The following is a 10,898-nucleotide window of genomic DNA, read 5'->3' as shown; positions in this document are numbered from 1 at the left end:
GAGCTCCCTTCCCCTATCCTCTGTGTGTAGGCAGATGTTTCTTGGGAAGGACCAGATATGGATTAGGCCAAGCTCTGGGGAGCACTATAATCTTTTCTCTGTCCTGTGTGAATCTAGGGGACTTACGCTTTTCCAGTGAGAATAGGAGTGTGTAGGAAGGGGATTTCTACTGAGAGAGAAAGAAAGGAGGACTGGAATCCAAAAATCCCTTGCAGTCATCACAGTTCAAGAAGGGGACAGAGCAGCAGCCTGGATCATGAGGCTGGGTAGGGCAGAGAGAAGTGAAGAAACGGAGTTGAAATGTGACTGGTGAGGAAAAGAGGAGATAAGGAAAGTGAATATGGGGATGTCTGAGGGGACCCAGCAATTCATCAGTCAAGACTCATTATAAGGAAGATGCAAATATAGAATTAAGTAAGGGCTGGATCAGAGCACTGGAAGTGGAAATAGGTTGCTGTGGCATAAAGAGTAGAAAAGAATTGTGCCTGGGAAGGGCTGGAACTTGAAGTTGAATGCAGGGGCTGCTTGGCAGTGCTTCAGGCTCTGTGTCAGTGTGACTTGGTGTGATTTTCTATCCTATGCACTTCAGGGCTTAGGGAATGGGCTAAGGGAGAAGGAGAAAGGCAGCCTGCTGAGACCTTGAAGCCCTTCTCACCATGGGCTATGTTGCTGGCCAAACATCCTTGGCAGCCTGCCACTGTCAGATGAGCTTGTTAGGATCACACCAGCACCTTTCAGAGCTGAAAGAGATCCGAGCAGTGTGGCTCTTTTGTTTAGCAGGAATCACACAGGAAAACCCATGAGGAGTGATACTGAAAAGCAACACCCTGTTACCTTCCTCTTTAATATAATCTTTTCTTATGTGTGTGTACGCTTGACTGTGACTCTCAAAGGATAATTCATTAAAAAACTTTCTTAGGAAATGCAGCCACATGAAGTGACTTACAATCTAATGGCTGTCACTGTACCTTTCATTGAGGATGGAAGACTTTTATCGAGTTCTTTAATTTACCTCAAAGTTTTATTCCATCACTGCTCTATTTTCAATTCCATTTTTATCATAACAGGACTTTCTTTTATTTACATTGGTGAAACCTTGAATTCATAAACTGTCAGAGTGATTTCAATGTAGAATAAGGCTTTATCATTGCATATAAATATATTTAGCCTGAGATTCATTCAGAGCAATCTTTTGTGGTTTCAGAATGAACATAACGCTTTTTATGTGTACATACCACTAGATTTAAAATGAGATTTATGACATTCGTTGCCATTGTATAGAGAATGAGAGGAAAAGGGGGAATATTTTCCCAGTGTTTAAGGCTGCACCACTTTGAAATAATAAACCATTCTCTCCTACTTCAAAGTAATTTTATAGTTATGTTTAAAGAACACTCAGGGTTTGTCTACTGCATTTGTAATTTTTACACTCAGCCAGAAAAATAATCTTTGAAAAATGTCTTTTGCTCATTATTGTTTGTAATAAAATACAGTCAGTGGACCATGACCAACATCAAAGCCTCAACATGTGTTCTGTGCTGCACATTGCAAGGGATAGTTCATGGTACAGTTGGATACTCCAGGCAGAAAATGTTTTCTCATTGTTCTTCCCTGCTTTGCAAGCAAGATCATGTCACAACAGATATTCAGCCTCCTATTTCAGTGTCTCTTTACCAGCTGAGAAGACAGGAGATGAGAAAGCTTAGCCAAGGCAAGCTTTAGCAAAGGCAGTTTACATCAGAGCCAGGAACTAGACCCAGATTCTAGAAGGTCCAGCAAGCACATCCACTTGGCTAAAGATTCCTTAAGGATCTTGTCTGCTGCTGGATTTTTCTTTGGGTTGTCCAGGTTTATTGGCAAACTTGTTTAGCCCTCCCCTTGAGCAGATAGGGTACCATCAGCACTTTCTCTTGAAAAGTTTGGAGAAACTGTGTCTAGCACTATTAGCATTGCAGGAAACGGTTTGATCGATTTATCAATTGTGCTGTAAAATGAACTGTGCAACTGTTGTATTTTTATTAGAGAAGTGACACAGATGGATTTTACCACAAGACGTGCTCTATATCTGTTTTACCAGGAGCGAGGGGTGCCTTTCAAGTGAGAGCAGCTCTCAGTTATGGATATCCTGTCTTCTTTTTGGTTTTCTTGTCACAAAAAATATATGGTAACTACCAGCTTACCTGAAATTGTGGCTGAGACTTTCTGACCTGCACAGAAGTACAGAAAGAACAGAGAGAACAGTGGCTAGCTTAGCAAGCCTAATCTTTCAAGCTGCTTTGGTGCATATGAGGAAAAGATGATTTCTGGTGGAATATAACACTGGTAGGATGACATTGTGGGTAGGAAGAGATGGTTCCAACCAAAAGAGGTGTAAGTAGCTGGTCACATCCATTTTCCCCATGTGAAACATTGATAGTATTCCTCCTGTTCTGTCCATATCTTTGAGGGTCTGTACCCTGTCTGAAGATCTGCAAAGGGCAGCAGAAAGAAGAACGCATTAGATGAATAGGCTTAAAGTGAAAGTATTGTCTGTGGAAAACGCCTGTCAGTGCATGCATTGGAGAATGTGGGAAGCACACATGTGCAGCTGTCAATTTTCAAACAGAATCGAATTATGTGAGCTGCATGCCTTGTATGTGTTGTATGCACACAAGTGTATTTGTACATGTTCTGGAGCCAGTGCTCCCTGTGCATGCTGCATGTGCCTGATGGGGTGGGTGGTTTCTGTGTGTGCCCTGTGTTCTTGAACACACATTTTCTATAGGCAATACCTGATCTTTTTCATTTTTATGGAGTCAGGATTCCTAGGAAGGCTATTACTGAGCTTTTCTGGGTCAGTCCTCATCATGATAAATATCAGTGATGTTCCTCCAAAGTCAATGTACTGGCACTGATTTAAGGTTTGACCTCTTCTTACCTATATTCTTTTGTGAATGTGTTTCTGTCACTAATGTACTCCACTAAGTGCCTGGTGGATGTATTGGAATAGCTTACCAATCGACTTATTTCATGGTTGCTTTTAGAAAATGCATTTCTCAGACTATTTTTGATTATCTTTGTTCTCTCCTTTCAAGCAGATTGGGCTTTTGATGTGTTAGTAATCATGTATTATTCCTTCAAGGTAATGTTTGGAATCTCCTTTCACTGCTAAGGCAAGCTGTCAGCTCTATGCTTTGTAACTCTTTTCTTTCTTTCTTTCTTTCTTTCTTTCTTTCTTTCTTTCTTTCTTTCTTTCTTTCTTTCTTTCTTTCTTTCTTTCTTTCTTTCTTTCTTTCTTTCTTTCTTTCTTTCTTTCTTTCTTTCTTTCTTTCTTTCTTTCTTTCTTTCTTTCTTTCTTTCTTTCTTTCTTCCTTCCTTCCTTCCTTCCTTCCTTCCTTCCTTCCTTCCTTCCTTCCTTCCTTCCTTCCTTCCTTCCTTCCTTCCTTCCTTCCTTCCTTCCTTCCTTCCTTCCTTCCTTCCTTCCTTCCTTCCTTCCTTCCTTCCTTCCTTCCTTCCTTCCTTCCTTCCTTCCTTCCTTCCTTCCTTCCTTCCTTCCTTCCTTCCTTCCTTCCTTCCTTCCTTCCTTCCTTCCTTCCTTCCTTCCTTCCTTCCTTCCTTCCTTCCTTCCTTCCTTCCTTCCTTCCTTCCTTCCTTCCTTCCTTCCTTCCTTCCTTCCTTCCTTCCTTCCTTCCTTCCTTCCTTCCTTCCTTCCTTCCTTCCTTCCCTCCCTCCCTTCCTTCCTTCCCTCCCTTTCCTTTCTTTCCTTTTTCTTCTCCTCCTTCCTTCCCTCTGTGACTTTTTTGTTGTTGTTTTTTTGTGTGTATTTCCTTCCTTTGCAGGAGCTTTGTTCTGGCAGATAATGGAATGGAGCCACAATCCCTTAAGTGAAAGTATTTGCTCATTGCCCATTGCACTGGCTGTATTTCATAGTATTATAAAGAAATTTTATTCTGCCTGGGTAAAACAAGCCACTAATTGAATTTGTACTAAAATATTTATTTGCCTACTCATCCTGTCCAACACTAGCAGATGGCTGATAGGCACACAGTGCTTAAAACTTTGAAAGAGATTTGTACCATTATATATATAAAAAAATCTGAATGGCTTTTGATTCAGTCTTGATACAAAGTGGAATATTTCTGCCTATTGTCTAGTTTGAATATAAAGTATAATTGTGACAAACCTCAAGGACTACAAAAACACTGAAAATGTCTTCTTTCGTATTCCTTACTTGTTTTTTTTATTCTTTTTATTTTATGTTGAAGCTCATTTGGAGTGTTATGGTAATTTCATCAGATCACTTGAATTTTACTAAATTTCAGCCAGAGATGCTTTTCTTGCAGCATCTTTCAGGTTTGGTTTAGCACAGCTGTGACTTTAGCAATAGGCCACCTGGACAGTTTCTTGACTCTTGGGCTCATGTAGGCTGTATATTTCTGTGGATTTTGGCTTTAATATTTGAAAACACAAGTGAGAATGGTTTGCATAGAAGTAGGGCCAGTTGCTTCCTTAAAGCAGATTTAGAAATAGTTTTATTATGGAAAGCACTAAAGGTATGTGCAAGGAGGACAGATGCATATCTCAGTTTATGCCCCAGCCCCAGCAGACCACCTGGAGCAGATTCAGAGGACAGAAAAACCTAAAAGCAAGGTTCCCTTGCAGATGCTGAGGGAGGGAATTTAATAGGCAGAGCATGTTGTGAATGACCCATCCCTCGGATATTTTCCCAGCTTCTGGCAGTCTCTAGTGAAGGGTCTGCCTAGATCAGGGGTTACAACCAGCCCAACGTGTTTACTAGTACCTAAGCAACCTGGACTCCAGAAATTTGGCTGATCCACTTTTTAATTCACTTGTATTTCAGCTTTTGTAATATCCTATTTTGCTGTATGCAAGGAGTACTCCTTGTTTCTTTTGGACTTGCTGCATTGTCATTTCCCTGGATGCCTCCATCTCACTGATAAGAGAAGCAGCAAACAAAATCAGCTTCATACTCATCTTCACAATCTTACAGACATCCTTTAAAATTCCCCTCTGTCATCTTCCCTCCAAGCTCAACTGTCTGTATCTGTAGTCTCTTCTAAAATCAAGCATCGATTATTTTTGCTATCTCTCTTTTCTAGTCTAGTGTGCTTCTTTAGATGGGCTGGTGACAGGCCTTGATGCTGGTGGACCAGGAACACAGATGGAGAGGTAATGAGAGTGATACAAGTGAGCACATCCCTAAATATTTTTCCACAGTTGTAGCTCAGATATCAGCAATAATCATCCCTGTTTTAAAAATAAATCTTTCCCCTGGCTGCTTGCAGATCTGATAGTTCATCTCGAGAGATTTACAGTGATGTGATTTTCCTGCACCCTAAGTAAAGAAATCTCAGATGTACAAAATGAAAGATTCTGAACTGCCTTTAAATTCCCCATACTCAGATTAAGAAGCCCAAAAAAAAAATTAAATACTTGAGTCACTTATTAGGGACAGTTTTTTTCTCTGCCATATCTTGATTTAAATTGAATGTGTCATTTGGCATTAAGGAAAATGTGAGTTGTATCTTGAAAGGCAGCATAACTCATAAATAGTGTAGCCATAAGCCAGCTGATGGCTTACTTATAACCAGGAAAATCTAATATCCTGCTTTGCTGTAGGGTATGTGATTTTCTGTATATGCTCCACACTCCTGTAATTGTTTGTTGTAGAGGATGGTGAATTTGCCACTTGCCATGAGCTCATTTCTTGTCTTAATGCAGTTAATATAGATGAATATATTTTTAAGGATTCTTTGAAATGTCAGTCATATTTTCACATTTTTCTGTATATAATCTTCCCATTGCAGAGAGAATCTGTGAAAAAAATGACTACAGGCTAAATATTTATTGAATTACACTATGACTGAGTCTATATTAAAAGATCCATATGAGGCTTCAAATTTTTTGGCCATTCTCAGAAAGATATACAACTAGATATGAAATTTCTTGCAAAGTAAACTACCTCATAACAAATGGCTTTATTAGAATTTGCTCAGAAAGATTTAAAGGTGAATGCCAGGAAAATTTATCAGGTAACCATATTCTGGCTTCTTTGTCAAGAGAGGAGACAAAAAGTGTATTCCAGAAGCAGTTGCAAGGATTAATATAAAAATTGCATCACATCCATGTGAATATATTTGAACCGAGTACGAAATGCTTTCCTGATCAAGAAATGAAAAATTAACTTTCAGTTGTTTGACAGACATCTAAACATTAGACATTGTAGAAATAATTATATGAAATAAAAATTATAGTAATAGTACAGTTTTTAATACTTCTGATTTTAAAAAATGGCAAATATATTCCTGGGCCTTTCATAAGTATAAGCATTTGCTGACATCAGAAAATACCTGTTTTGTTGATTATTACCAGGACAGGTTTTATAAATGCCTTCAGGAATAAATCACTAAAGCCATTTACTCATCTTCAAAGAAATAGAAGGAAATAATTGACAACAAAATAGAAAGGTGCACTTTAGAGAGTGATATAAAGTAGGTTGTTTTTAAATAGCTTTGCCATTAAAATGCCTTCGTAGCTTCAAGGTTCTGATCTAAACTACCACTAATGTGTTTTTTTAAACATATTTTAAAAAGAGAAGTGCTTGCAATTAAACGTAGACTCACATGCAATGCACACACGCAGATACAAATCTCTGTCTTTCAGAGATTACTTTGCTTACAGCTTTGCTTTTGAATGAACCACAGCCCTTTATGTCAATAGGACCATGTAAAAGGGCCTTCCAGGTAGGTGTGGATCACTGTACACCTCCACCCTTAATCAGATGTAAGAGCTACTGGTCAGTGACAGCTATTGGGGTGGGGAAAGTGTTCCTGTATGCTTGTCTTGGGCTGCAATGCAGAATGTAGCCAATAGTACGTATTCTATAACCAAAAGTATGTATTCTATCACCATCTGTTAAAACCAGGTGAGGCAGTGTTCTTTCTTTTCCATGACCCATCCTTCTTCCAGGGAGATATCTTCTGTTAATGGGCCATTGAGTCTCACTGAATGACTGATAAAATTACATCATCCCACTGGGAGATGCTCCAGCCAGGGAGAGGAGCCAAGCATTTCCTACCTAGATAAAAACTGAAATTTGGAACATCAGGGCTGCCTTTTTCCACTGGATTCCAGAGGAAAATCAGACCCTTCTACATCATCACTGGATCTTTGGAGGAAAACTGCACCTTCTACAGGAGCACTGCTTCAACTGAACCACATCTGTCATCCAGGAGGACTGCAGCCACCATTTAATGGGACTGTTAGCAACATCTTGACTGACGAGGTATCAGGTTGTATTCTGACTCTGTCAGTGTTTTGGGTTTGTTCTCTGTAATACTGTATTTCTATTTTAATTTTTCCTAGTAAAGAACTGTTATTCCTATTCCCATATCTTTGCCTGAGAGCTCCTTTATTTCAAAATTATAGTAATTTGGAGGGAGGGGGTTTGCATTTTCCATTTCAAGAGAGGCTCCTGCCTTCCTTAGCAGACACCTGTCTTTCAAACCAAGACAATGCTCCATTTCTGTGCTAGAGAGTGAAAACTAGAAAAGTCTGGGGCTGGGATTTATCACTCACCCAGTGTTTCTCCTTTTACTTGCCCTCTTTATGAAGAAGCAGCTACAAATAAAACAAGAGGCCACTCTACCTGTGAACGGCCATTCTTCATGTAGAGCATCCTTGCTCCTTGATTAATAGCACATCTCCCTGTAATTTATAACCATGCCTGCATTTGGGTGGCATCAAAATAACAAGAAAAAAGAGTCAGATTTATTAAGAGGGAAGCCATATAGCTGCTCATTTGGTTTTGCTCAGAATCTCATAACCACTATCAGCATAAGAAGCAAAATTGTCCGAAACACAAGGGCCAGGTGAGGGTTCTACACTGGCTGGGATGAGGCACAGTGCATTTCTGGGCCCAGTCTTAGCCCATGTCTGGTTTCCAGTCACCAGCACTCCAGCACTGTCCTGGTCATGCCCTGCTGCCACACTCTGGGCTTTGTGTCTTGCGTGGTGGGATTTGTGTCTCATCCTTGGAACAGGAAGTATTTTTAATTGAGAAGTAGAGGACCATAAAAGAGAGCATGGCAAAGGAGGATAAAACAACAGTGGAAAGTAAAGGAAAGAGACTTTGCTTTAGAAAGAAGTATTTTGATCCCATTTTTGCCAATGTTCATGGCAGAAGGGCAGTAGCTGTGTTTCATCCTTCTCAAACTGTCTGACAATGGCTTGTCTGTGGAGGAGGCACACACAATTTTTGTGAAAGTTTGATCAATCTTCCACATATTTGCTTTCCCTGTTAGTGTAATTAGTTACCTAGACCACATTTTAAAGCTGATAAAATGACATAAGCAGTCAGCTTTGTGGAGTTGTATTACCTGCCTTCCTAAAGGTATTGCAGCAAGCAAGACAAGGCTGACAGTACCAACTGCAGCTGGAAATGTTGCCTGTGTTGCTCTGCAGCCAGTTTTCAGTGGAGATTGGTATCAGCAATTGCATATGGACAAGACTGATAGGTGCAATGGCACCTTTAACCTTTAATTTGGAGTTAGCTGTGTCCCCTCCAGCTCTCCATCATTTAACATAGCTGATGAGGTGTTTCAGATATGGCCTTGACAGAGCATTGATACTTTTCTACTGGAAGCTCAAACTGGCACATAAAAAAAAAAAAAAAAGAGATAAATTTTAGTAAGTGCTTAGGTGATCTGAGTCACTCTGCACCCTCCATTGCTACAGGGTCCCTGACTGCATGGTGGCACATGCTTGATTTCTTGTTTTAAAGAGGTCTGGCTTCCGGGGAGAAGAAAAAATGACATCCAGCTTTGTCTAGGGGACTGAGATTGTATTTAAATGCAGTGATGTGCCTAGTAACATTCATAAGTGAATAGATAATTTTGAAATGTGCTCTATGGTACCTGTCCTGACCCTTCTAGACATCTGGCCTTACTTTCATTCTCCTATGGGATCATATCCTCTGTGAGGCATCTCAAATTGTGTGCCCAAGCTCATTGTACAGGCAGTGGATGGGGTATAATGCTCTCAGGATACCACTCAAAGAACTTTCTGTGACATTTTCTTGCTACAGGAAGCAGGTTCTGAATTTGTCACTGGTATCCTCATTATCTGTAGAAAAGAAACAAAAAGCTTGGAAAAAAATGTGGAGAGTCCCTGTGCTTTATTATCCACTGGCAGGCTCAAAGCATTAGAGTGGCCCTACTGTGGTATTAGGTTTGGTGTGTCACCTGGGAAGGCCATCTGCAAGGGGCTTGTGGGACAGCTACTGGCACTGGGGGGGCACAGCTTTCCAGACGTTTTGTAGGTGCAGAATTAGGTGCTTGTGTGGTGGTTTTAGACTTGGAGAGTTTCGAGCTAATATTTTTGGGAACAGCTTTGATTATGGTGTATTTTAATCAGAAGAAATGGAGATGCTTATAATTTTCTGGGCTGAATTAAGTGCAGGTAAGTCTGGAATAAAAGAGGATTTTTTGTTTGTCGCTGCTTGGCTCAGTCATACTGGGAAATTATTTGATACTCCGGCTCTAATGGCAATCCAGTAACCACTCTGACCTGTGTTTATTCCTGTTTCAACATTACTCAGAATCTCAAAATTATCTTAACATCAAATAAATCTTTTTTATCTGTGAGCACATTGTACAAAAGGAGTTTGTTTATACATAATTTTGTGCTTTTTTTCTGATCTTTACATTTCAGTCTACTCTATTTATCTTAATTTTTTTACGAAGATACTTGAAATCTGCAAAGGAACAAAGAAGGACACATGCCAAAAGTTTGCCTTCAACACTTTTTTTTTAGTTGGTGTTAATTTTTGAGCCATTATTCAAGCAGCTGTCCAGGTCAAGAGAGTTCAAGCATGCTTCTTCTGTGCCACTTGCACTCCAAGACTGCAGAGAAGGAAGGGAAGTCTGCAAATTATTAAGCATTTGGCAGTGCCTTCTAGTTCTATTAGGTTATAACTGCATCAGTTGCATGATTAAGAGGAAGTGACAGGTAAGCAAAATGAGAACAAAAGTCTCATGCTGTTAAAAGCAAATGTCACCATGTCAAACACACTGCACACTTATACCAGTTCTCTCTCTGAAAATACATACAAGAGGAGGAAAATAGGAGAGCAGGAGCTTCTGTGTGCTTGTGGGTGTGTTCTCGTGTGTTTGTACACTTTGTGTACATTGATATTTAGCTCAAGTGGATGTGTCTGTTTCCATGTGTGGAAAGCAATGCACCCATGGAATTGTAGCACGGGTTGTAACAGTGTGCTGGAGATGGAGCACAGTGGTGCCTTTGTGCAGTCCACTGGTCTGTTTGCTGGCTTGAGGGTTTCTGTACAGGTTTTTTTTTATTTTTCCCTTAATTAATTGAGTTCTGGAAAAGTAATGATCACATTTTTAAGGGTTTTGCTTCTCAGGTTACTTACAAACCCTGAATGAATCCAATTAAAATATGAGTATTGTGACAAATTGCTACATTTATAGCTTTGTTTTTTAATTGATTACTCCTTATGTATGCTGTAATATTTTAGAATGACATTTTTCAAATTGCAAGTTCGACAACAAAATAAGAGTGTTTTCACAAACACTCAATAATTGTGACCTTTAGTTTGGTAGATGATGGTCTGTAAAATACGCACGGGGATGAAAATACCTCTAGCTGGCATCTAAGAACCAAAGTGTTTTCTGGTTAGGCTCAAAACTGGGAGTGACTCTGAGAGGCAGAAGCATGACAACCAGTTTTGGGGTATGTGAAAGAAGGTGAGATTGTGTAAGGCCCTGACCAAAGTAAGTGTCTCTGGCTTGGCTGGGGAGAAGAGAGTGCTGCTCCTCTGCTGTTTCAGAATTAATCCTGCCAAGCCTACGGGCTGCTTTCAAAATATCTTCCCTTGG

General features: G+C 39.9%; 1 long non-coding RNA gene across 1 annotated transcript; it reads left to right on the top strand.

Moving 5' to 3' along the window:
• The first annotated feature begins 3,863 nt into the window (after positions 1-3,863).
• LOC148224032 (uncharacterized) lies at positions 3,864-7,390 on the top strand. The gene is made up of 2 exons (XR_015803570.1): positions 3,864-5,187; positions 6,970-7,390. It is a non-coding gene; the product is annotated as an uncharacterized LOC148224032 (long non-coding RNA).
• Positions 7,391-10,898: the final 3,508 nt, after the last annotated feature.

Source organism: Sturnus vulgaris, chromosome 4, assembly GCF_052056855.1.
Source record: "Sturnus vulgaris isolate bStuVul1 chromosome 4, bStuVul1.hap1, whole genome shotgun sequence".
NCBI lineage: Eukaryota > Metazoa > Chordata > Aves > Passeriformes > Sturnidae > Sturnus > Sturnus vulgaris.
The sequence above is the reverse complement of the archived record's forward strand: the minus strand, read 5'-3'. Positions and strand labels throughout refer to the sequence as shown.